This window comes from Bufo gargarizans, unplaced genomic scaffold, assembly GCF_014858855.1.
Source record: "Bufo gargarizans isolate SCDJY-AF-19 unplaced genomic scaffold, ASM1485885v1 original_scaffold_865_pilon, whole genome shotgun sequence".
Lineage (NCBI taxonomy): Eukaryota > Metazoa > Chordata > Amphibia > Anura > Bufonidae > Bufo > Bufo gargarizans.
The window spans coordinates 127415-155106 of record NW_025334733.1 but is presented as its reverse complement, the minus strand read 5'-3'; positions in this window follow the sequence as shown (position 1 = coordinate 155106).

The following is a 27692-nucleotide window of genomic DNA, read 5'->3' as shown; positions in this document are numbered from 1 at the left end:
TACCTTGCAGAAAAAAAAATTATATTTAACATTTTTCTGTGATATAATCACATTTGCAAGCCCATGTGTGTCAGGCCCACACAGACTGTATTGTGGACACTGGCTAGTGGCTAGGCCTCAACTCATACCGTTACAGGTTGTCAGTCACTCAAATTCCTTGCAGATAAAAAAAAGATTAAATTAAAAAAAATCTGTGATATAATCACATTTGCCAGCCCGTGTGTGTCAGGCCCACACAGACTGTATTGTAGTCACTGGCTAGTGGCTAGGCCTCCACTTATACCGTTACAGGGTGTCATTCAATCAAATACCTTGCAGATAAAAAAAATTATATTTAAAATTTTTCTGTGATATAATCACATTTGTAACCTGTTTGTGTCAGGCCCACACAGACTGTAATGTGGCCACTGGCTAGGCCTCCACTCATACCGTTACAGGGTGTCATTCACTCAAATACCTTGCAGATTAAATTTTTTTTATTTAAAATTGCTCTGTGATATAATCACATTTGCAAGCCAGTTTGTGTCAGGCCCACACAGACTGTATTGTGGCCACTGGCTAGTGGCTAGGCCTCCACTCATACTGTTACAGGGTGTCATTCACTGAAATACCTTGCAGATAAAAAAAATTATATTTAATATTTTTCTGTGATATAATCACATTTACAAGACCGTGTGTGTCAGACCCACACAGACTGTATTGTAGTCACTGGCTAGGCCTCCACTCATATCGTTACAGGTTGTCATTCACTCAAAAACCTTGAAAATATTTAAAATTTTTCGTTTATATAATCACATTTGCAAGCCCGTGTGTGTGTCAGGCCCACACAGACTGTATTGTGGCCACTGGCTAGGCCTCCACTCATTCCGTTACAGGTTGTCATTCACTCAAATACCTTGCAGATAAAGAAAATCTATTTAAATTTTTTCTGTGATATAATCACATTTGCAAGCCCGTGTGTGTGTCAGGCCCACACAGACTGTATTGTGGCCACTGGCTAGGCCTCCACTCATTCCGTTACAGGTTGTCATTCACTCAAATACCTTGCAGATAAAGAAAATCTATTTAAATTTTTTCTGTGATATAATCACATTTGCAAGCACATGTGTGTCAGGCCCACACAGATTGTATTTTAGCCACTGGCTAGGACTCCACTCATATCGTAACAGGGTGTCAGTCACTCAAATACCTTGGAGATAAAAAAAATGATATTTAAAATTTTTATGTGATATAATCACATTTGCAAGCCCGAGTGTGTCAGGCTTACACAGACTGTATTGTGGCCACTTGCTAGTGGCTAGGCCTCCACTCATATCGTTACAGGGAGTCATTCACTCAAATACCTTGCAGAAAAAAACAGATTCTATTTAAAAAATGTCTGTGATATATGTCACATTTGCCAGCCCGTGTGTGTCAGGCCTACACAGACTGTATTGTAGCCACTGGCTAGGCCTCCACTCATACCGTTACAGGGTGTCAGTCACTCAAATACCTTGCAGATAACAAAAAATGATATTTAAAATTTTTCTGTGTTATAATTATATTTGCAAGCCCATGTGTGTCAGGCCCACACAGACTGTATTGTGGACACTGGCTAGTGGCTAGGCCTCCACTTATACCGTTACAGGGTGTCATTCACTCAAATACCTTGCAGATAAAAAAAATTATATTTAATTTTTTTTTGTGATATAATCACAGTTGCAAGTCCATGTGTGTCAGGCCCACACAGACTTTATTGTGGCCACTGACTAGTGGCAAGGCCTCCACTCATACCGTTACAGGGTGTCATTCACTCAAATATCTTGCAGATAAAGAAAATCTATTTAACATTTTTCTGTGATATAATCACATTTGAAAGCACGTGTGTGTCAGGCCCACACAGACTGTATTGTGGCCACTGGCTAGGCCTTCACTCATACCGTTACAGGGTGTCATTCACTCAAATACCTTGCAGATAAAGAAAATCTATTCAAACATTTTCTGCGATATAATCACATTTGCAAGCCCGTGTGTGTCAGGCCCACACAGACTGTATTGTGGCCACTGGCTAATGGCTAGGCCTCCACTCATACCGTTACAGGGTGTCATTCACTCAAATACCTTGCAGATAAAGAAAATCTATTTAACATTTTTCTGTGATATAATCACATTTGCAAGCACATGTGTGTCAGGCCCACACAGATTGTATTTTAGCCACTGGCTAGGACTCCACTCATATCGTAACAGGGTGTCAGTCACTCAAATACCTTGGAGATAAAAAAAATGATATTTAAAATTTTTATGTGATATAATCACATTTGCAAGCCCGAGTGTGTCAGGCTTACACAGACTGTATTGTGGCCACTTGCTAGTGGCTAGGCCTCCACTCATATCGTTACAGGGAGTCATTCACTCAAATACCTTGCAGAAAAAAACAGATTCTATTTAAAAAATGTCTGTGATATAATCACATTTGCCAGCCCGTGTGTGTCAGGCCTACACAGACTGTATTGTAGCCACTGGCTAGGCCTCCACTCATACCGTTACAGGGTGTCAGTCACTCAAATACCTTGCAGATAACAAAAAATGATATTTAAAATTTTTCTGTGTTATAATTATATTTGCAAGCCCATGTGTGTCAGGCCCACACAGACTGTATTGTGGACACTGGCTAGTGGCTAGGCCTCCACTTATACCGTTACAGGGTGTCATTCACTCAAATACCTTGCAGATAAAAAAAATTATATTTAATTTTTTTTTGTGATATAATCACAGTTGCAAGTCCATGTGTGTCAGGCCCACACAGACTTTATTGTGGCCACTGACTAGTGGCAAGGCCTCCACTCATACCGTTACAGGGTGTCATTCACTCAAATATCTTGCAGATAAAGAAAATCTATTTAACATTTTTCTGTGATATAATCACATTTGAAAGCACGTGTGTGTCAGGCCCACACAGACTGTATTGTGGCCACTGGCTAGGCCTTCACTCATACCGTTACAGGGTGTCATTCACTCAAATACCTTGCAGATAAAGAAAATCTATTCAAACATTTTCTGCGATATAATCACATTTGCAAGCCCGTGTGTGTCAGGCCCACACAGACTGTATTGTGGCCACTGGCTAATGGCTAGGCCTCCACTCATACCGTTACAGGGTGTCATTCACTCAAATACCTTGCAGATAAAGAAAATCTATTTAACATTTTTCTGTGATATAATCACATTTGAAAGCACGTGTGTGTCAGGCCCACACAGACTGTATTGTGGCCACTGGCTAGGCCTTCACTCATACCGTTACAGGGTGTCATTCACTCAAATACCTTGCAGATAAAGAAAATCTATTTAAAAAATTTCTGTGATATAATCACATTTGCAAGCCCTTGTGTGTCAGGCCCACACAGACTGTATTGTGGCCACTGGCTAATGGCTAGGCCTCCACTCATATCGTTACAGGGTGTCATTCACTCAAATGCTTTGCAAAGGCACATGATCGCACGTCACAAACGCCTATGGGATCAACACATGATGACGAATAGAAGCAGCACACAAGCTCAAAGCCACCATCCTCCTCCTGGTCCAGCATCTTCAGCCCCGTCAACCACTGCTGTCCTCCTTGCCCCCTCTCAACCACCCGCCACTCCGCCTCTCACCTTCAGCAGTTCCATCTCATCTGCCCACAGTCAGGTGTCTGTAAAGGAAATGTTTGAGCGTAAGAAGCCAATGTCACAGAGTCACCCCCTTGCCCGGCGTCTGACAGCTGGCTTGACGGAACTCTTAGCCCGCCAGATTTTTCCATACCAGCTGGTGGAGTCTGAGGCCTTCAAAAACTTTGTCGCTATTGGGACACCACAGTGGAAGGTACCCGGACGATTTTTTTTTTTTCAAATAAGGCAATCCCAAACCTCTACTCAGTGATTGAAAAGGAAGTCATGGCATCTCTGGCATACAGTGTTGGGGCAAGGATCCATCTGACCACTGATACCTGGTCTGCAAAGCACGGTCAGGGCAAGTATATCTCCTACACTGCGCATTGGGTCAACCTGCTGACGGCTGCCAAGCATGGAATGCATGGCTCTGCAGCGGAGTTGGTGAAACCGCCACAACTTGCAGGCAGGCCTACTGCCACCTTCTCTACTCCTCCTACTCCTTCCTCTTCCATATCCTCCTCGGCTGAGTCCTCTTCTGCTGCGGCATCTGGCTGCACATCAACTGAATCCCCCCAGCTCCCGAGGGGCTATTCCACATCCCGGATACGACAGTGTCACGCTGTCTTGGGGTTGACTTGCCTGAAAGCAGAGAGCCACACCGGACCAGCACTCCTGTCCGCCCTGAAAGCACAGGTGGATCAGTGGCTGACCCCGCACCAACTGGAGATCGGCAAAGTGGTGTGTGACAATGGAAGCAATTTGTTGGCAGCTTTGAATTTGGGCAAGTTGTCACATGTGCCGTGCATGGCACATGTGTTGAATCTCATCGTACAGCGCTTTGTGTCTAAGTACCCAGGCTTTCAGGACGTCCTCAAGCAGGCCAGGAAGGTGTGTTGCCATTTCAGGTGTTCCTACACGGCCATGGCGCACTTTGCAGACATTCAGCGCCGAAACAACAAGCCAGTGAGGCGCTTGATTTGAGACAGCCTGACACGGAATTCAACACTCCTAATGTTCGACCGCCTGCTCTAACAAGAAAAAGCTGTCAACGAGTATTTATATGACCGGAGTGCTAGAAAATCCTCTGCGGAGCTGGGAATTTTTTTGCCACGTTACTGGATGCTCATGTGCAATGCCTGTAGGCTCATGCGTCCTTTTGAGGATGTGACAAACCTAGTCAGTCGCACCTGTTTTCTTCCTGGAGCGTGCCCTGCGAAGAGTGCTGGATCAGGCTGTAGATGAGCGTGAAGAGGAAGAGGAAGAGTTGTGGTCACCATCACCACCAGAAACAGCCTTGTCATCATCGCTTGCCGGACCTGCGACAACGCTGGAGGAGGAGTATGAGGAAGAGGAGTCAGTGGAGGAATGTGGCTTTGAGGAGGAGGAAGACCAACCACAGCAGGCATCCCAGGGTGCTCGTTGTTGTCACCTATCTGGGACCCGTGGTGTTGTACGTGGGGAAGAACCGACCGTCAATGACATCAGCGAGGACGAGGAACGGGAAATGAGTAGCTCGGCATCCAACTTGTGCAAATGAGGTCTTTCATGCTGTCATGTCTGTTGAGGGACCCTCGTATAAAAAGGATGAAGGAGAACGACCTGTACTGGGTGGCCACGCTACTAGACCCCCGGTATAAGCAGAAAGTGGCAGAAATGTTACCAAATTACCAGAAGTCAGAAAGGATGCAGCAGTTCAAAAGCAAACTAAAAAATATGCTCTACACAGCTTATAAGGGGGATGTCACAGCACAACGGGAATCTAACAGGGGAAGAGTTGAAAGAAATCCTCCTCCTACAACGACCACTGCGGCAAGGACAGGACGCTTTACAGATGTGTTGTTGATGGAGGACATGCAGAGCTTTTTCAGTTCTACACATCACCACAGCCCTTTGGGATCCAGCCTTAGAGAACGACTCGACTGACAGGTAGCAGACTACCTCGCCTTAACTCAGTGTTTCTCAAATAGTGGGGCGCGCCCCCCAGGGGGGGCGCCAGGCTCCGTAAAGGGGGGCTCGCAATGTAATATGCGGCAGGGAGATGAGCGCTTTCATTGTGGAAGCGCTCATCTTCCTTCCTCTGATCAGAGGCCGGCGCAGGCGCTGAGGGACTGGGAGGTGGAGCTGGGGGCCGGGAATAGCGGCGGGGCGGTGCAGTCAGTGTACTATAGCCCCGCCCCGCCACTCCGGTATAGCAATATAAAATATCTTATTCAATTAAAGTGTATTAGATATGCCCCCTCACTCCTAAATTCCTAGTACCTTACATCCTATTCCTAGGTTCTGCAATGCCGGCAGGTCGGGCGGGCGGCAGCGTAACTCCCTGGTGTCACGTGCCTGCGCCGCCTAGTTTATGAATGAAGCAGGAGGCACAGGCAAGTGACGTCAGTGAGTGACGCGCCGGCCGCCCGCCCGGCCTGCCGCAATTGTACAGAACCTAGGAATAGGATGTAAGGTACTATTAAGAATTTAGGAGTGAGGGGGCATATCTAATACATTTGAATTGAATAAGACATTTTATATTTGAATACTGGGGGGGCGGCGGCGGCGGGGGGGAGGGAGGGGGTTTAGGCTGATCCGTGGTTGGCACAGTTAAGGGGTGGGGCTGTGGATGCCACTGTTATGGGGTGGGGGGTCTGTGGATGGCACTGGTATAGGGTGGGGGGTCTGTGGATGGCACATATATAACAGTGCCAGCCACAGATCCCCCACCCCATAACAGTGCCACCCACAGATCCCCCTGTAACAGTGCCATCCACAGATCCCCCCTGTAACAGTGCCATCCACAGATCCCCCCTGTAACAGTGCCATCCACAGATCCCCCTGTAACAGTGCCATCCACAGATCCCCCCTGTAACAGTGCCATCCACAGATCCCCCAGTAACAGTGTCCGTCATCCACAGATCCCCCTATAACAGTGTCAGTCATCCACAGATTCCCCCCATAACAGTGTCCGTCATCCACAGATCCCCCCATAACAGTGTCCGTCATCCACAGATCCCCCCATAACAGTGTCCGTCATCCACAGATCCCCCCATAACAGTGTCCGTCATCCACAGATCCCCCCATAACAGTATCCGTCATCCATAGATCCCCAGTAATAGTGCCACTCACAGACCACCATTAGTTCCAAACCCACCAAAAGCACACCTTTTGGTTAAAAATATTTTTGTTGTAAATTGATCCACATTTCTTTCTTTTTTTATTCTCTTATACGTTAATAAGAATACAGTGTTATGCATGGGTGTACTTATTAATTATAACAATTTTATAGACAAATGATACTATTTACAGTCGCGCGGGGGGCGCAAAATGTTTTCTTCTTCCTAAGGCGGGCATGACAGAAAATAATTGAGAAGCACTGCCTTAACTGCAGATTTCAACACTCTGAGGAGCGATGAACCCCTTGACTACTGGATGTGCAGGCTTGACCTGTGGCCTGAACTATCCCAGTTTGCGTTAGAACTTCTGGCCTGCCCCGCTTCAAGTGTCCTGTCAGAAAGGACCTTAAGTGCAGCAGGAGGCATTGCCACTGACAAAAGAAGTCGCCTCGGTCAAAAAATAGTTGATTACCTCACGTTCATTAAGATGAATGAGGCATGGATCCCGAAGGGACTGACAATGGGGGATACGTTTGACTAACAAAAGGCCTGATGACATCCCTTGGCCTCAAAATGGTCCCCACGCTGTATTTAATGTCTGCATACTGGATGACTTTCGTGAATTCTCCGCCACCAACTAGGGTTCAAGCTGCAATGTTTTAGTCACCTTTCTGCCTGGAAAACATCAATTACCTAATAACCAATTTTTCTGGCATGTGTATATGCCTAAATATTTTTCTTTTTTTTTTAAGTTGTATGGGTTTTTAATACATAAAATAAACTATTAAGAGACTTTATTATGATTTTTTTTTTTATTAGAAATAAGGCAGACAATTTAAAAAATCCCCATCAATTCCAATACAAAGCAAGTACAGAGGTACAGAGCTCAGAACAAAATTATTTCAGGATGTCGTTAATTTGACAATGATTAATCAATTCGACACACGTCCCCGGATAGGGGACGTAACAGGGATTAAACTGATGAGTATAGTATTACAGAAAATACCACTCATATCGGGTGTGACAGTAAATTGCACGGCACAGACGCAGTGACCGTGGATTAAAACAAAGAGGAGGGAGCCAGCGTTTTTTTAACCATCTCCCCGTTCAAAAAAACAATTCAATTCACCTTTCGGGGACCTTGGCTAGCTTGGTATCCAACCTTGTGCAAATGGGAAGTTTGCGGTTGGGCAGATGGACTGTTTGCGGTGCATTAAAAGGGGAGTTTGGTCTGTCAATGTCTGTGAAGCAGGCGTAACCCTTACACTACCTGATCGATACAACATCATACATGATCGCATACACACACTGGATGTTTTAAACCACGTTGTTCCAAATTTTTTAGGATTGTTAGGTGATTTATGCCCTTTATGGATTAAAATCCAACTCTGCGTCAACTATGTAATTTTCCATGGGAGTTTTGCCATGGATCCCCCTCCGGCATGCCACAGTCCAGGTGTTAGTCCCCTTGAAACAACTTTTCCATCACTATTGTGGCTAGAAAGAGTCCCTGTGGGTTTTAAAATTCGCCTGCCTATATTCGCCCGAAATTTGCAGAAATTTGCGTTCGCCACTTGCGAACGGAAAATTTTATGTTTGCGACATCTTTAGTCACATATGGTGTAATGTCTCTGGAGGTTATATCAGCACTAGTAGTAAGGCTGAAGCTCAGCCTGTGTTTGTGGGAGGGGCGAAGGAGACCCATATAGCGCCGCCTCGCTCTCCCGTCATGGACGCTGCGCTCTACCATGACGTCTCATCACTTCCAGTTCGGCTTCCCACGCTGCCGTCTTACCCTCGCTGCCGCTCCGCACCAGCCGCCGCTCTGAAGGTTATACTGCATCTCCTCCGGTAAGCTAAGCGGCGCCTTGAGCTGCTCCCCAACCTGGGAGCCTCGGCGCCGTTTCTTTCTGCGCTACATCACGTGTTCTCAAGTCTGGGCCGACTCACCTGCTCTGGTCTCCTGGGCAACGCAGGACGCTCAGGTCGCCGGCTTCACAATTAATCAGGTCTCACATGTTCGGTCTGCTCAAATGCCTGTCAGCTCACATTTCAATCCCAGCCAGACACTGCACAACCAGGCATCAAACATCAACAAGTGCATTAATCGTCAGGCTGGCTGCAACTCATCAGGTCTGATTACCCCTTTTCATGTCTGTTTGCTACCACTGCATTCAATTCACAGAGCACATATCATACTCATTCCTGCATCACATGTCACCCCAGTAAGATCTGTTCCCCTGGAGCAATCACTGACAGAAGGTTGTCACATAATTGGTGCAAGCGGCGCACGGATGACTGCCTTGGGGTCGGTCCTGCGCATTCCCCAAAAAAAAACAAAAAACAGATTCTTGCATTTATTGGCCTCATTCCTGAGACGCATCAGTCTTATCCGGCAGGTTCATGTCGTCATTTTCCTGACACGCATCAGGGCATTGTATGCCACACAGCAGATTCATGCCCATGATTGTCCTGATACGCATCAGGTTTTTATCCGGTCATTTGTATGCCATGCAGCAGATTCATGTCATTTCTTTTTCCTGTCACGTTGCAGTTCATGTTTTGTTTTCCTGACACGCATCAGGGTCGTTCGCTTGTCTGCCATGCAGCAGTTCATGTTATTTTCCTGACACGCATCAGGGTCGTTCGCTTGTCTGCCACGCAGCAGTTCATGTTCTTTTTCCTGACACGCATCAGGTTCATTTACCGCCCTGACACGTATCAGGGACGGGTTTTTTCGTTCATGTCATTTTTTCATTTTCCTGACACGCATCAGGTTCATTTACCGCCCTGACACGCATCAGGGACGGGTTTTTTCGTTTATGTCATTTTTTCATTTTCCTGACACGCATCAGGTGCTTCACGGTCCTGCCACGCAGCAGGTACATCGGTCGTCTGACACGCATCAGGCTTTCAACCTGGTTGGACCCTGGTGCGCCTCAGGGGCACTGCCACTAGCCACGCAGCTAGTTCACGAGCTCGACCACCTGACATGCATCAGGTCATTCGTTTCGCTCTCTGGCCTCACATGTATCAGGCACGGTTAAGTTCCTTGTCAGCCCGCGCTTCCGCTCCCTGATCCACGTCAGGTTCCACGTTATCTCCAGCAGCTTTCAAGCCTCACTCCATGTTTTTCCAGGGTCATTCCAGAGGTCTATTTGGTTCAAATTTCGCTTAGGTGGTTTCATCCAGGTACCAGTCTCACGTCCCTTTCCATCCAGGTCGTTCCTGTTCCACGGTTTCATACATCAAGTCCAGGTAAGTTCGGTTTTTCACTTCTCCATTCTTTAGGATCGGTCCGGAATCATGCATGTTGCCTCTCTTTCAGGTAATCTAGGTCAGCTCGTCAGGTGGGTCAGCCCTTTACCCCTCTTCTTGGTGACGGTTCCCTGTCACACTTTGGTGTTTATTTTCAGAGGGTTCTGCAGGTTCACTCGCTGGTGTCCGGTGGCCCTACCACCCTCCTTACTTTCGTCATTTTTCCGCAGCACGATGTCCCACGCGTCGGATATCGCCGAGACTCGCTCCATTCCGGAATCGCCCAGCTCGGCCCATGGAAGCGAGCTTTCGTTCAGACAGTGGACCATTCCAAAATTAATGACCGAGCTAACTAGGAGAGGCATCCGCTATCCTGCCTCAGCTCGCAAAGCAGAATTGTATCGACTACTTACTGCTGAGCCTATCTTAGCCACAGAAGAGCAAGTGTCCCTGTCCGCGATCCAGACAGCGCTGGCCCAGCTTCACTCAACCATAAACACTCTTGCCGGTTCAGTGTCTGACATCCAGACCAGGTTGCTGGTTGTGGAGACTAGGCCGGCAATTTCAAACATTCCCACCTCTCCGGTTCCGGGCCCCTCTGCCACTCAGGCCCCAACCCCAGGTAGGGCTTCCAGCTCCTTCACAATTGCCCCGTCACACTTCGTTCCTGACAACATCCGGAAGGACATTTTGGCAGGTAAAGACATTAACCTGGCTTCCATCCTCATTTCCACCCACGATGCCGACGAAAACAAGACCATTGCATGCGGAGACGTATCAGTGGTCCTTAAATCCAGAGATGCGAGATTGCACAAGAAACTCTCTATTCCAGAGTTCGTGCTGGCCTTCAGCCTATTCCGGGATATCCTATGCTCGGCCCAACCACACCGTAGGGAGGAACTCGACACCTACCTCTACAGGGTCACTGATTTGGGACACAAGTATGGAGGTCATGCTTTTTATGACTACCATCGCTCGTTCTCTGTCAAAGCCGCGGCTGCTCTGTCCCAATTCCAGCACATCACGGATTGGTCGACATTAGACATGGAGCTGTTCTGCAGGCATTTTGCGGGACTCAAAGCTCCCACCTGCACCACCTGTCAGTCCATCTCGCATTCCTCCGACTGGTGTCCCAATTCAGGATCTCTGGCCCAAGGTAGACCTTCTGCCATCCCTTCCGGTTCTTCAAGTACAGGGCAGAACGTCGACAAATGGGTCAGGCCCATAGTGTTTTTAGGCAGAACTCAAGTCTGCAACAATTTCAATTGGTCCGACTGATATTTTGCAAAATGCAAGGCCTTGCACGTTTGCTCCATCTGTTTCAGGGCTCATCCCCAGTCATCTTGTCCGCAAAGATCCTCCAAACATCTATGACTAGCTGGAGTCAACATCGATCTACTGACCACCCTCCTTTTGCATCATCACGACCCCACATTCGTGCAGTTTTTGATATCTGGGTTTTCACAGGGGTTCCACACAGGGCTAGTTTCCTCCCCGCAGACAACATGGAAAGGCTCCAACCTCCGTTCCGCCTTGGCAGATCCAGAATCAGTGGACTCCCTGATCCAGTCCGAGATCAGTAAGGGTTTCCTCTTGGGTCCATTCGTAGTCCCCCCCTTTGACATCTGGAGGGTCAACCCCATTGGTCTGGTCACGAAAAAATTCTCTAATAAAAAGAGACTGATATTCGACCTTTCTGCTCCTCATGCTTCCAGCACACCCAGTTTAAATTCACTCATCCCTTCTGAGGACTTCTCCATGCAGTACTCTTCCTTGGACGAAGCCATTCGGTTGATTCTCCAGCTGGGAACAGGCGCCTGGCTTTCCAAGGCAGACATTGCTGTCGCCTTCAAGCTTCTTCCAGTTTCACCACTTTTATGGAAGTTCTATGGTATCAAGTGGAGGGAACTGTACTATTTTGCAGACAGGTTGACCTTTGGATCAAAGAGCAGCCCCTGGCTGTTTGATCAATTCGCCACAGCTCTCCACTGGGTCTTGGTCAATCACGGCGGATGCTCCAGGGTCATCCACTACCTTGATGACTTCCTGTTGATCGAGACCTCAGATCAAGCACCCTATCAGCTCCAGGTTCTTCTCGACATATTTGCAAAACTAAACGTGCCAGTGGCCCCAGCAAAAGTTGAGGGTCCTTCCTCAATAATAACCTTCCTGGGGATTATCTTGGACACTGGTAAGATGGAAGCCAGATTGCCCAAAGACAAGCTCAAGAAAATCCAAGATTCCATCAGGAAATCTGTCACGGCCAGGACCCTCGCCAAGGTCGAACTCCAATCACTTCTGGGAATGTTAAATTTTGCCTCTAAGATCATGCCTCAGGGGCGGGCATTCATTTCCAGATTGCTGCAACTTTTACCTGCTGCCTCGGATCAGGACGCTTTGATCCATCTCGATGCCGCCGCAACGGCCGATCTACACATGTGGCACCATTTCATTTCAAGCTGGAATGGCATCTCCCTCTTCGTCCCTTCGTGGGACCACGATTCACCCACAGTCTTTTCCGACGCAGCAGCTTCAAAAGGGTTTGCAGCCATATTCAACACCCACTGGTTTGCGGGTCCTTGGCCGCCTCAGATTTCTTCCGTTCAGAGTTCCATCAAATCATCCCCACTCCTAGAAATCTATCCCATTGTTGCAGCTGCCCAGATCTGGGGGGAACTTTGGAGGAATAAGCCAGTCATCTACATCACAGACAATCAAGCAGTCGTAGAGATCCTCAGCAAAGGCCGTTCCTCTTCTCCACAAATCATGCCGTTTGTCCGCAGACTTGCCTTACAGTATAATTTCCATTTCTCATGTAGGTTCATACAGGGTTCAGCAAACACGGCGGCCGATGCCCTCTCTCATTTTAACTTCCCTGTTTTCTTTCAGGTAATGCCAGACGCAGATCCATCGGGGGTCCCTCCACCCACCCTCGAGACTCTGACGATGGATTAAGCAAGCATGTCAGAACAGCCAAGTTATTCATCCATAACTCCCAATCCCTCAATACAGCCAGGAATTATAAGACAGGGTGGGAAACCTTCATACAATTCTCCCTCAGACATCCACAGGAACAACTGGACCGAACAACCTATGTCATGGCGTTCCTGGCATACTGTCACACCGACCTTCACCTATCATTCAACACCATCAAATTATACCTAGCAGGGGTACAACATTTTTTCACCTTAGATCACCCAGCTAGCCAGTCCATATTTTCCTCCCAAGCCATCAAATCCACCCTGAGAGGGATTCAAAAGAACAGCAGCAAGCCAGAGTCCCGCAGGAAACCACTCACCGGGCCAATGTTCAGGGCCTTTTCCACCTCCCTAGACAATGATCCTTTCGGGCCATATAAAAGCATAGTGATCAAAGCAGCCATGTACCTCTGTTTTTACGGGTTCTTGCGGCCCGGGGAATTCACCAGCTCTCCAGGACACGCAGGCCCCACTTCGGATCAATTAGCCTGGCAGTAGACACATTGCACCCTATCTCTCCACTCCACCAAAACTTCTCAAGTGGGACCTCCAGTCAAAATTCGCTACTACCAGACCTTCAATGCCTGGTGCCCGGTTGCCGTGTTCAAAAAGCTATTAGCCACCGCAAAAGATCCCGCACCGGGCAACCCTCTTTTCCCCTTCAACTCCAAATCTCTCACGGCGTCACAGTTCGTTCACCATATTAGAATATTGGCTTCCGGACTGTCGTGCATTTTCATAAGTGTACAATCTTATCTGAAGATATTATAGTCCAAATATCAATGCCCATTGCCTTTAAGTGTAATCACAGATTGAACCAGAGTCTGATATTTCTCTATAGGGTTGAAACAGGCCGAGATGAGGTTATGCTGAGTTCAATTTGGGTAACATGTTTGTAGGGACATAGAGTGTATTGTCTTTTAAAATTATTGTGAGCAGATGTAGTATATCTGTTAATACTGTAATGGGTCCTACAGACATGTATCTGTGAGAGACAACCATTTGAATAGCATTGTATTATTTTACCTCATTACAAAATCATTACGCAAATCTACTTTGGGTGTATGAATGTCCCATTCATGTCTTCATAATTATATTCTATATATTCCTGTGTGGTGAATTTAAGTTTGCAACATATCTTAACCAATGACTTATATAATATGTCATCTATGTATAACAGTGTGTCGATGTGTGTGTATATATATATATATATATATATATATATATATTTATACACATTATTTAGAATATATATTTTATGCCGTGTATATCCCACTGACCATATAGACTTTTAAGATTTAGAAAAGTATTGAAGTTATTTCCTACTAATTGGATTTCATGAGAAGAGCGGAATATTATTAGCCAGCCGTGTGGGCAAGCTAATGAATCCGGATGTTAAGTAAAAGGAACCATTGTCCATTGTCCCTAAGAAGACAGTAGGAGATGGTGACTCCAACATGTCTAGATTAGGGGTAATTAAAATGTCAGGAAGAAACCCTTAATATTGATGCATATTGGGGAGGTCAATGAGGTCATCTGCATATATTATTAGGTATTTAGAGTTAATGTTGAAATTGTCATGTGGTACAACAGTGCCATCTAGAAGTAAATTAATAATAGTATGTCATTTTCACCAGTATTCCAAGGGTTAAAATGACATCATTGGTATCTGCATACGAATACACCCACCTTGTCTGGATTGGAGATCCCTAATTTGGAAGGGGGTGAGTTTTTAGATAACATGGGGTATAAAGTATGCATGTAAAAACATTAGGGAAGGAAGCTATCTATGAATCTACACTCTTCAATTGAAATAACTTCAACTAACAATTTACTTCAACAACCAAAAGAAACTTGGATTAATTTTTGTCTACTGGGAGAGTTTTAAGAAACCTGTCCATCCTTGACTTGGTAACGTATGTTATATTTTTGCTTGTGATATTATTAAGATATTCCTCTCAGCGTATAGTCAAGAGTTCCCATATTGCGGGAACGTATAGTGTTAATCACCTGCTTAATGCTAGTTGTCCTCTTAGCAAAGATGCATATTGCTAATGGGAGATTAGACATTGTCTGAGTAGAGGAAAACTCTGGGAAATTATATTTCCATAGTCTGGTTGCTGAGTGGGATATAATATCATATTAATATCATTTATATTTTTGATTGTCATAGGCTGAGACAGAGTTAAGGGACAACATTTATTGTTCTTGTATTAATCTGTATTTTGTCATGTTATAACCTGTTGGTAAACAGAAAATCCTGAGCTTCTCTTGATGTATTAATTATTGGTCTGTTTGATAAAGATGGCATTTATTTCTTATCATATGTTATTTTTTATAATTCTGTGATGATGAGAAAGTGATAGTGGATTACACCACCATCTAGTGGTGGTTTGTTGGCACTGCGTCAATTTGTCTATCCATTGATCTCATGTCAGTTTTATATTGGTTTTATACTCATTTATAAATAAATTATTACATATATTTTGCATAATTGGTTGCCCCTTTGTTTTCATTAATTGCATAAATTAAATTTAGAGTCTCAAGATAAAAGAAAGGTGTTTTATGTCCGCCTAGTGGATTTCCTGACTGATTTCCATATTTTATTATTTTATTAAAATATATATTTTTTTTATATAAAATATTTATATTTTATATAAAAGATATATTTGACAGGACTAGGTTTTGATGCCAAAGCCATTTCAGGACATTCATTCCGCATAGGGGCAGCATCCGCGGCATCAAGTCATGGGGTCCCAGCGCACGTCATCCAGAAAATGGGCAGATGGCAATCTTCCTGTTTTACGCACTACATTCCGAACCCACAGGTCGAGATTGCCAAAGCCTTCGCCAGCTTAGCTTTATGAGTTCCACATTAATCTTTCCTACCCGATTAATTTTTGCCCCTCATTTAGCTCGCACACGGCCATGGCTTCCGGCACACCTCAGCCATTGATAGTTGACAGCCTGCCACCCCCCCCCCCTACTCAGTCGTCCACTCTGTTCCCACTGTAGCCAGGACCACAAGTAGTAAGGCTGAAGCTCCGCCTGTGTTTGTGGGAGGGGCGAAGGAGACCCATATAGCGCCGCCTCGCTCTCCCGTCATGGACGCTGCGCTCTACCCCTCCCACCCTTCCCCTTCTTTACCTCTCTCACCATCAGGCTTGCCCCTCATTTAGCTCGCACACGGCCATGGCTTCCGGCACACCTCAGCCATTGATAGTTGACAGCCTGTCACCCCCCCCCCCCCTACTCAGTCGTCCACTCTGTTCCCACCGTAGCCAGGACCACAAGAGCGTTATATAAGGAGTGGCTGATATCAGTCACATGTGATGTAATGTCTCTGGAGGTTATATCAGTGCTGGAGCGTTATAAGGGGAGCGGCTGATATCAGTCACATATGATGTAATGTGGGTTATATCAGTACTGGAGCATTATAAGAGGAGCGGTTGATATCAGTCACATATGGTGTAATGTCTCTGGAGGTTATATCAGCACTAGAGCGTTATATAAGGAGTGGCTGATATCAGTCACATGTTATGTAATGTCTCTGGAGGTTATATCAGTGCTGGAGCGTTAGAAGAAAAGCAGCTGATATCAGTCACATGTGATGTAATGTCTCTGGAGGTTATATCAGTGCTGGAGCATTATAAGGGGAGCGGCTGATATCAGTCACATATGATGTAATGTCTCTGGGGGTTATATCAGTACTGGAGCATTATAAGAGGAGCGGTTGATATCAGTCACATAGGATATAATGTCTGTGGAGGTTAGATCAGCGCTGGAGCGTTATCAGAGGAGAAGTTGATGTCAGTCACATATGACTGTGGATAGGTCATCAGTATCTGATCGGTGTGGTCTGACACCCAGTACCACTGCCGATCAGCTGTTTGACAAGGCTCCGATGCTCCTTTGAGCGCGGTGCCCTTCTCTGTGCTTTTATAGGCCACGTGACCTCATGTTCATTAATTACGTGAGCTCAGCCCCATAGAAGTGAAAGGTTCTGAGCGTGATACTGATTACAGCCGCCATACAAGAGATGGCGCTGAGCTTGGTGAGCTGTGAGGAGGCCATGGCGCTACTGCCATCACTTCAATAAACTTATCATTTGGAATATGCCTGGAAAAATATCTTTCACTTTGGATTTTGTTTAGGCTGTGGGACTGTGTGTTTCATCTAGGACATGGAATGTCAACATGTGAGCGCTTTCAAAACTAGAGACTGTAAATAACAGACACAGTTGCCAACTAAGGCTACTTTCACACTAGCTGCACGGATATCCGTTAGTGAACGTCGGGTGAACAGCCTGTTGGATCCGTCCTGCCGCTACTGACCATGTGCCATTAAATATAATGTGGGCCAGGTGGAGCTACAGCTGAGGCACGACAGCAAACGCCAAGTGCATGCCAGAATAAAACTAGGACATGTACTTTTATTTATGCAGCCTCTTGGCGTGTGCCGCCTTTCCTCCGCAGGAACTCCGCCTGGCCACCATTATAGCCAAAGGAGACAGAGCAGTAGTCCGGGGGCACACGTCCACTAGCGGCAGGACGGATCCAACAGTCTGCTTACCCGCTGGAACAGCCTGCAGGAGGTACGTGCCGCTAGTGTGAAAATACCCTAAATGAGCTGCATAAAGAGGACCTTTCATTATGATAAAAAATATATAAAATAAGTATACCGACATGTAGAGAGGGGCCAATGCATCTCCCTGCACTTACTATTAGCCCAGGGAGACGCTCCGTTCTCCCGGTATGTCCTCTGGTATCTTCAGAAATATGTCTCAACTGGGAGGAGTCTGCCATTTTTGTCCTGGGCGTAAAATTATACCAGGCTGTAGCGCAGGCTGATGGCAGCGATCAGCTGACCGAGTGGTTTATGTTTTTTCACAGGCTAAGGCCTCATGCACACGGCTGTTGTTTGGGTCCGCATTCGAGACGCCATTCATTTCTATGGAGCCGCAAAAGATATGGACAGCACTCCGTGTGCTCTCTGCATCCGTGGCTCTGTTCCACTGCACCGCAAAAAAATATAACATGTCCTATTCTTGTCCGCGATTTGAGGACAAGAATAGGCATTTATATTGCTGGCGCCCATTCCGTTCCGCAAATTGAGGAAGGCAACACGGGCGCCTTCCGTTTTTTGCGGATCTACGGTATGCGGACCGCAAAAAATGGCACGGTTGTATGCATGAGGCCTAAGTTCTATTACATTGATTGGTAATGCATAGTTCTAATATTATGCTTTTTAAGAATTCACCAGAGTACTTTGGGAAATTTGTCTTGCAATTTCTTCATCCGTTAGATCCATATCTTGATCTTTTCCTTGCATATAATCCTAGTAACTTTTTTAAAACAAATTAACCCAAAAATATTTTTAGGCGATGAATTTAATTTTTTTATTGCATATTAGTAACATAGTTCGTTTGTTTCCTATATACAGTACAGACCAAAAGTTTGGACACACCTTCTCATTCAAAGAGTTTTCTTTATTTTCATGAATATTACATATAGATTCACACTCATGAGTGTGCAAAGCAGTAATCAAAGCAAAAGGTGGCTACTTTGAAGAACCTAGAATATTTCATATTTTCAGTTGTTTCACACTTTTTTGTTATGTATATAATTCCACATGTGTTAATTCATAGTTTTGATGCCTTCAGTGTGAATCTACAATTTTCATAGTCATGAAAATAAAGAAATCTCTTTGAATGAGAAGGTGTGTCCAAACTTTTGGTCTGTACTGTATATCTGACAATACTTATATATTAATACACTTCTAGCTCTAACTATCTCAGTCTATCTGTCTATTGGTGTCTGTCTTTCTTTCTTTATGTGTCTCTGTCTCTATATCTCTGTCTATGTGTCTCTGTCTACGTGTTTCTGCCTATCTATCTCTGTCTATGTATATCTGTCTATCTAGCTATCTATATATATATATGTTCTTTTGTGTATATTTTTATATATATATATATATATACTGTATATCACATACACAAACATACACAAATATATGTATATATATATATATATATATATATATGTGATAGATATATGCAGATATTTATATATGTGTGATATATAAGTATCTGTATATTTATTAAGTAGGTGCTTATTATTTATATTCGTTGGTGGTATAGTGTTTAAAATTATCCTTTTTGGAAAATTATTTAACCCCATTTCGTTGGTGTTTTTTGTGGCAGAATGCTTATTAGGTAAATACTTACCTGATTCGAGCATCCAGCGACGTCACTGGACTCTCCACCTCCTTAACAGCAATGGCGGCGTCTTCTCTTCCGGGTGTAGATGTGACGCAGGCGCACTGAGGAAGAAGCAGCCGAGCGAGCCTCCTCCTCTCAGTGTGCCTGCGCCGACTGAAGACCGGTACGGCGCAGGCGCGAAATTTGGAACGCAGACAGGGTCACTTGCAGGAGGAGAGCGCTCGCTGGCCCTGTCAAGCAACAGGAGGAGGGGGCTTTTTTTTTTAAAGGAGGATGCGGCAGCTACCAGCAAGTAACCGCCCTACTTGCTGGTAGCAAGGTAAATAACATTATAAAAGTGTGTTTTTTAAAGAAACTAAGCCACACAAAAAGGTAAGAGCATTATATATTGAATAATCGCACTATAACAATTTTAATTAGATCAAAAATGAATTTTTTTTTTGGGGGGGGGGGGGGGGTGACAGAAGCCCTTTAAATTGCACACTTACTAATGCAGCATAGGCCCCAGGTAGAGGGTATTGCAGAAAATGGGTGTTTTTTAAAATAACAAATGCAGCAAAGACTGCTATATTAATTACTTTGCCCCCAAAAAGTGTTTTTTAATAGCAGAATATTACAGCAGTATATAACACTTGAATTTCACACTGACAGATGCAGACAAGGCTGCAAATTAAGTATTTTGCCTAAAATAGGTGTTTATTAAAACCCAGAAAATTATAGCTGTATTTCTACCTTAAATTGCAAACTGACTAAAGCGGCAGAGCCCCCAAATGGAGTGTTTTTTAAAACCCTGAAAATTATTGAAGTATATCAAGCTTGTTTTAACAATAACAGATGCTGCAAAGACTGCAATATTAAGTACTTTGGCCAAAAAGGGTGTTTTTTTAAATAAAAGAATATGAGAGCAGTATATAACGCTGGAATTTCACACGTACAGATGCAGCAAGGGCTGTAAAATTGTTTATTTTTCCCCAAAAGGGTGTTTTTAAAAACCCCAGAAAAATATAGCTGTATTTCTAGCTTAAATTGCACACTGACTAAAGCGGCAGAGGCCCCAGATAAAGGGTATTGCAAAAAATGGGTGTTTTTTTAAAACCCAGAAAATTATTGAAGTATTTCAAACTTGTTTTAACAATAACAGATGCAGCAAAGGCTGCAATATTAAGTACTTTGCCCAAAAAGGGTGTTTTTTTTTATAACTGAATATGAAAGCAGAATATAACACTTGAATTTCACACGTACAGATGCAGCAAGGGCTGTAAAATTGTGTATTTCGCCCAAAAAGGGTGTTTTTTAAAACCCAGAAAATGTAAGCTGCATTTCTAGCTAAAATTGCACACTGACTAATGTGGCAGAGGCCCCAGATGGAGGGTATTGCAAAAAAATGGGTGTTTTTTAAAACCCTGAAAATTATTGAAGTATTTAAAGCTTGTTTTAAATATAACAGATGCAGCAAAAACTGCAATATTAAGTACTTTGCCAAAAAAAGGTGTTTTTTTTTTAATAACAGAATATGACAGCAGTATATAACGCTTGAATTTCACACTGACAGATGCAGACAAGGCTGCAAATTCAGTATTTTGCCCAAAATGGGTGTTTTGTTAATAACAGAATATGACAGCAGTATATAACGCATGAATTTCAAAACGTACAGATGCAGCAAGGGTTGTAAAATTTAGTATTTTGACCAAAATGGGTGTTCTTTAACCACTTCAGCCCTTCTAGCTTAAACACCCTTAATGACCAGGCCACTTTTTACAATTCTGCACTACACTACTTTCACCGTTTATTGCTCGGTCATGCAACTTACCACCCAAATTAATTTACCTCCTTTTCTTCTCACTAATAGAGCTTTCATTTGGTGGTATTTCATTGCTGCTGACATTTTTACTTTTTTTGCTATTAATCAAAATGTAACTAAATTTTTGCAAAAAAATGACATTTTTCACTTTCAATTGTAATTTTTTATTTTTTTTGAACGACATCCATAAATAAATTTTTTGCTAAATTTATTGTTCTACATGTCTTTGATTAAAAAAAATGTTTAGGTAAAAAAAAAAAATGGTTTGGGTAAAAGTTATAGCATTTACAAACTATGGTACAAAAATGTGAATTTCCGCTTTTTGAAGCAGCTCTGACTTTCTGAGCACCTGTCATGTTTCCTGAGGTTCTACAATGCCCAGATAGTAGAAAACCCCCACAAATAACCCCATTTCGGAAAGTAGACACCCTAAGGTGATCGCTCATGGGCATAGTGAGTTCATAGAACTTTTTATTTTTTGTCACAAGTTAGCGGAAAATGATGATTTTTTTTCCCTGAAGTCTCATATTCCACTAAGGGCTCTTTCACACCTGCGTTATTGTCTTCCGGCATAGAGTTCCGTCGTCGGGGCTCTATGCCGGAAGAATCCTGATCAGGATTATCCTAATGCATTCTGAATGGAGTGAAATCCGTTCAGGATGCATCAGGATGTCTTCAGTTCCGGAATGGAACGTTTTTTGGCCGGAGAAAATACCGCAGCATGCTGCGCTTTTTGCTCCGGCCCAAAAAACTGAAGACTTGCCGCAAGGCCGGATCCGGAATGAATGCCCATTGAAAGGCATTGATCCGGATCCGGCCTTAAGCTAAACGTCGTTTTGGCGCATTGCCGGATCTGACGTTTAGCTTTTTTAGAGTGGTTACCATGGCTGCCGGGACGCTAAAGTCCTGGCAGCCACGGTAAAGTGTAGCGGGGAGCGGGGGAGCAGCATACTTACTGTCCGTGCGGCTCCCGGGGCGCTCCAGAGTGACGTCAGGGCACCCCAGGCACCTGGCTGACGTGATCGCATGGCACGTCATCCATGCGCATGGGGCGCTCTGACGTCATTCGCCCCGGGAGCCGCACGGATGGTAAGTATACCGCTCCCCCGCTCCCCGCTCCTACTATGGCAACCAGGACTTTAATAGCGTCCTGGGTACCATAGTAACACTGAAAGCATTTTGAAGACGGATCCGTCTTCAAATGCTTTCAGTACACTTGCGTTTTTGCGGATCCGGCGTGTATTTCCGGCAAGTGGAGTACACGCCGGATCCGGACAACGCAAGTGTGAAAGAGGCCTAACTTGTGACAAAAAATAAAAACTTCCATGAACTCACTATGTCCATCATGAAATACCTTGGGGTGTCTTCTTTCCAAAATGGGGTCACTTGTGGGGTAGTTATACTGCCCTGGCATTTTAGGGGCCCAGATGCGTGAGAAGTAGTTTGAAATCAAAATCTGTAAAAAATGGCCTGTGAAATCCGAAAGGAGCTCTTTAAAATGCGGGCCCATTTGCCCACCTAGGCTGCAAAAAAGTGTCACACATGTGGTAGTGCCGTACTCAGGAGAAGTTGGGGAATGTGTTTTGGGGTGTCATTTTACATATACCCATGCTGGGTGAGAGAAATATCTCGGCAAAAGACAACTTTTCCCATTTTTTTTTATACAAAGGTGGCATTTGACCAAGATATTTATCTCACCCAGCATGGGTATATGTAAAATGACACCCCAAAACACATTCTTCAACTTCTCCTGAGTACGGCGATACCACATGTGTGACACTTTTTTGCAGCCTAGATGCGCAAAGGTGCCCAAATTCCTTTTAGGAGGGCATTTTTAGACATTTGGATCCCAGACTTCTTCTCACACTTTAGGGCCCCTAAAAAGCCAGGGCAGTATAAATACCCCACATGTGACCCCATTTTGGAAAGAAGACACCCCAAGGTATTCAATGAGGGGCATGGCGAGTTCATCGATTTTTTTTGGGGGGGGCATAAGTTAGCAGAAATTGATTTTTTGTTTTGTTTTTTTCTCACAAAGTCTCACTTTCCGCTAACTTGGGACAAAAATTTCAATCTTTCATGGACTCAATATGCCTCTCAGCGAATACCTTGGGGTGTCTTCTTTCCAAAATGGTGTTATCTGTGGTGTGTTTGTACTGCCCTGGCATTTGAGGGTCTCCGCAATCATTACATGTATGGCCAGCATTAGGAGTTTCTGCTATTCTCCTTATATTGAGCATACAGGTAAGGCCCCATGCACACGGCCGTGTTTCACAGCCGTGTGCGGGCCGAGGAACCGCGGCCTGGATCCCTCCTGAGAGCAGGAGCGCACGGCGTCGCTGGTTGCTATGACGCCGTGCGCTCCCTGCTGCCGGCACAGTACAGTAATACACTGGTATAGATCAGCCAGCCTCTGGGCTGAAAGAAAAAATGAACGGCACAGATTTTTTCATTCACATCGATCAATGTGGATGAAAAAATTTCTGCCCAAAAATAAAAAAAAGGAGGGGAAAGGCGTCTGCCAGCTTTTTTATACAAAGTGTTTGCGAAAGCATATGAACACCGCCACCTCCTCAGCTCATATGCCTTGGCAAACGTATCTTTTACTGCAGAGGAGAAATCTCGTCTTGCAGCACCACATACACTGACTTTTGTCAGAATGCACGTCAGTGCTGCAGCTAGTTGATCGGTTGGTCCACCTGGAAGGTAAAAAAAAGCAGCAGCTGTGTGTGAATGGGCCCTAATAGCCCTGTGTACCTGTCCTGTGAGATGTGTTCCCTATGCTAAGTGTACCTGTGGTACTTCCGGAAACACTCCCCTAAGCATAGGGCAGGGTGGTTAGGGCAGTCAGGACAGAAATAGCGGGTGTCACGCCTTATTCCACTCCAGACACAACATCTTTTTCGGGGTGACGGTTGGGTTGAGGTACCAGCAACGACATTGGGGAAATGTCGCTCGTGTAGACGGCTAACTACACTGGTGGATGGGGCCACTGAACCTCCTGGATACAGGAGGTTCTCGTTGATCTCTTCCTGAAATTTGAGGAAGGATCCTGTTCTCCCAGCCTTGCTGTAGAGAACAAAACTATTATATGCAGCCAATTGAATCAAATATACAGACACCTTCTTATACCAGCGTCTGGTGCGTCGGGAAACTAAATACGGAGCCAACATCTTGTCATTGAAGTCCACCCCTCCCATGTGAAGGACATAGTCGTGTACTGAGAGGGGCTTTTCAATGACACTGGTTGCTCGCTCAATTTGGATTGTCGTGTCTGCGTGAATGGAGGAGAACATGTAAACGTCACGCTTGTCTCTCCATTTCACCGCGAGCAGTTCTTGGTTACACAAGGCAGCCCTCTCCGCCCTTGCAAGACGGGTGGTAACGAGCCGTTGGGGGAAGCCCCTGCGACTAGTTCGCGCGGTGCCACAGCAGCCAATCTGTTCTAGGAACAAATGCCTGAAGAGGGCCACACTTGTGTAGAAATTGTCCACATAAAGATGGTACCCCTTGCTAAATAAGGGTGACACCAAGTCCGAGACTGTCTTCCCACTGTTCCCCAGGTAGTCAGGGCAACCGACCTGATCCGGGGTCTGATCTTTACCCTCATAGATCCAAAATTTGTGGGTATAGCCTGTGGCCCTTTCACAGAGCTTATACAGTTTGACCCCATAGGGTAAAATATATTAGGTACTCGTCTACGCAGGTGTTTTGCTCAGGGGTATACAAATCTTCAAATTTCTTTTTGAAGTGGTCTATGAGGGGCCAAATTTTGTGGAGCCGATCAAAAGCTGGGTGGCCTCTGGGACAGGAGGTGGTGTTGTCGCTAAAGTGCAGGAAACGCAGGATGGTCTCAAATCGTGTCCTGGACATAGCAGCAGAGAACATGGGCATGTGATGAATTGGGTTCGTGGACCAATATGACCGCAATTCATGCTTTTTGGTTAGACCCATGTTGAGGAGAAGGCCCAGAAAAATTTTAATTTTGGAAACTTGGACTGGTTTCCACCGGAAAGGCTTGGCATAAAAGCTTCCCGGGTTGGCGGATATAAATTGAGTGGCATACAGATTTGTTTCTGCCACAACTAAGTCCAAGAGCTCTGCAGTCAAGAACAGCTAAAAAAATCCCAGGGCCGAACCGATCTGAGCTGTCTCAACCCGAACTCCGGACTGGGTGGTGAAAGGGGGAACTACAGGTGCGGCTGAAGTTGGGGACTGCCAATCAGGGTTTGTCAGCACCTCAGGGATTCTAGGGGCTCTACGGGCCTGTGGTGGCTGCGACGGGGTAACTACTGCACGTGCCACCGTACTAGCTTCAACTGCCCTTCTGGTGCTCGCCACTTCACCATGTTGTACGGCAGTGCTGGTACTAGGTCCAGGATGGGCTGCGCTGCTGGTGTATGCCTCACCACGTAATCCGACAGCGCCAGCCACACTCTGCTGCCCTTGAAGCGGATCCTGAGCAACCTGTGGTCTAGTGACATGGGGCCGGGTACGCCTGGTGCTATCAGGGACCTCAACCTCCTCGTCCGAACTTTGGGTCAGACTGCCACTGCTTTCTACAGGTTCATATTCTGACCTGCTACATTCGTCAGATGAGGGTTCCCATTCCTCATCCGACTGGGTCAGAAGCCTGTAGGCCTCTTCAGAAGAATTCCCCCTGATTGACATTTGGACTACTAAATTTAGGGGTATTCCCTGAGACTACCCAAGAAAAAAAGCAAGCCTGTCTTACAAATGGGAGGCTAGCGAAGTACCGGAGGCCGCTGCGATTGATAAAAAATATCAAAACTGATTTTTTTTTATCGCCGCAGCGCTTGTAAAGTGATTGTGCAGTGATCAAAAAATATATTTTTTTTGTCACTGTGGCAGGGCGGGCGTGGGTGAACACACGTGTGGTCGACCGATCAGGCCTGATCGGGCAAACACTGCGTTTTGGGTGGAGGGTGAGCTAAGGTGACACTAATACTATTATAGATCTGACTGTGATCAGTTTTGATCACTTATAGATACTATAAAAGTACAAAAGCTGATTAGCGATACGCTAATCAGCGAATAAGTGACTGCGGTGCGGTGGGCTGGGCGCTAAACGATCGCTAAACTACCTAACCAAGGGGCCTAAACTATCCTAAAACCTAACACTCAATAATAGTGAAAAAAAAAAGTGACAGTTTACACTGATCACTTTTTTCCCTTTCACTAGGTGATTGACAGGGGCAAGAAGGGGTGATCAAGGGGTTAATTGGGGTGCTGAGGGTGTGATCTGGGGCTAAGGTGTATTGTTTTGTGCTACTCACTGTGATGCCTGCTCCTCTGCTGAGACCAACCGACGAAAAGGACCAGCAGAGGAGCAGGGAAGCCATTTAACACCTTATATTTACAAATATAATGTGTTAGATGGCTTCTGATTAGAGATTTTAAAAATCGCCAGCCTGCCAGCAACGATCATTGGCTGGCAGGCTGGTGCCAAAATGGTGCTTGAACTTTTGCCGGCCCGCGATGCGCATGCGCGGGCAGGCTCAGACCGAAATCTCGCGTCTCGCGAGATGATGCACGGATGCGTCCAGGAGGAATGAATCGACTGCCTCCAGGACGCATCCGTGCGTTAGGCGGTCCTGGAGCAGTTAAAACCCAGAAAATTATAGCTGTAGTTCTACCTTAAATTGCACACTGACTAAAGCGGCAGAGCCCCCAGATGGAGGGTATTGCAAAAAATTGGTGTTTTTTAAAACCCAGAAAATTATTGAAGTATTTCAAGCTTGTTTTAACAATAACAGATGCAGCAAAGACTGCAATATTAATTACTTTGGCCAAAAAGGGTGTTTTTTTTATAACAGAATATGACAGCAGTATATAACGCTTGACTTTCACACGTACTGATGCAGACAAGGCCGCAAATTAAGTATTTTGCTCAAAATGTTTTTTTTTGGAATAACAGAATATGACAGCTTGAATATGAACGCTTGAATATGAACGCTTGAATTTCACACGTACAGATACAGCAAGGGCTGTAAAATTGAGTATTTTGCCAAAAATTGGTGTTTTATAAAACCCAGAAAATTATTGAAGTATTTCAAGCTTGTTTTAACAATAACATATACATTAAAGACTACAATATTAAGTACTTTGGCCAAAATGGGTGTTTTTTTAATAACAGATTATGACAGCAGTACATAACGCCTGAATCTCATACGTACAGATGCAGCAAGGGCTGTAAAATTGTGTATTCTGCCCAAAAAAGGGTGATTTTTAAAACCCATAAAATTAAAGTTGTATTTCTAGCTTAATTTGCATACTGACTAATGTAGCTGAAGCCCCAGATGGAGTATTGCCAAAAATGGGTGTTTTTAAAAACGCTGAAAATTATTGAAGTATTTCAATTGCAAACCTCTCCTATTTTAACAATAGCATATGCAGCAAAGGCTGCAATATTAAGTATTTTGCTCAAAAAGAGTGTTTTTTAAAACCCAGAAAGTTAAAGCTGTAGCTTAAATTGCACACTGACTAATGATGCAAAGGCACCAGATGTGGGATATTGCCAAAAATAAGAGCAACGGAGCGGGGCGCAGCATAGCGCAGTGTAACTTGACTTAGGGGGAAGTTGAAGGCAGACAAAGGGTTAAGGTTTATGGTGGGTTAGGGGTTGGGTTAGGAATTTCGCGGGCATTATATATGCCTGGGGGAGGAGTCACCTCTCACCGGCGTGCA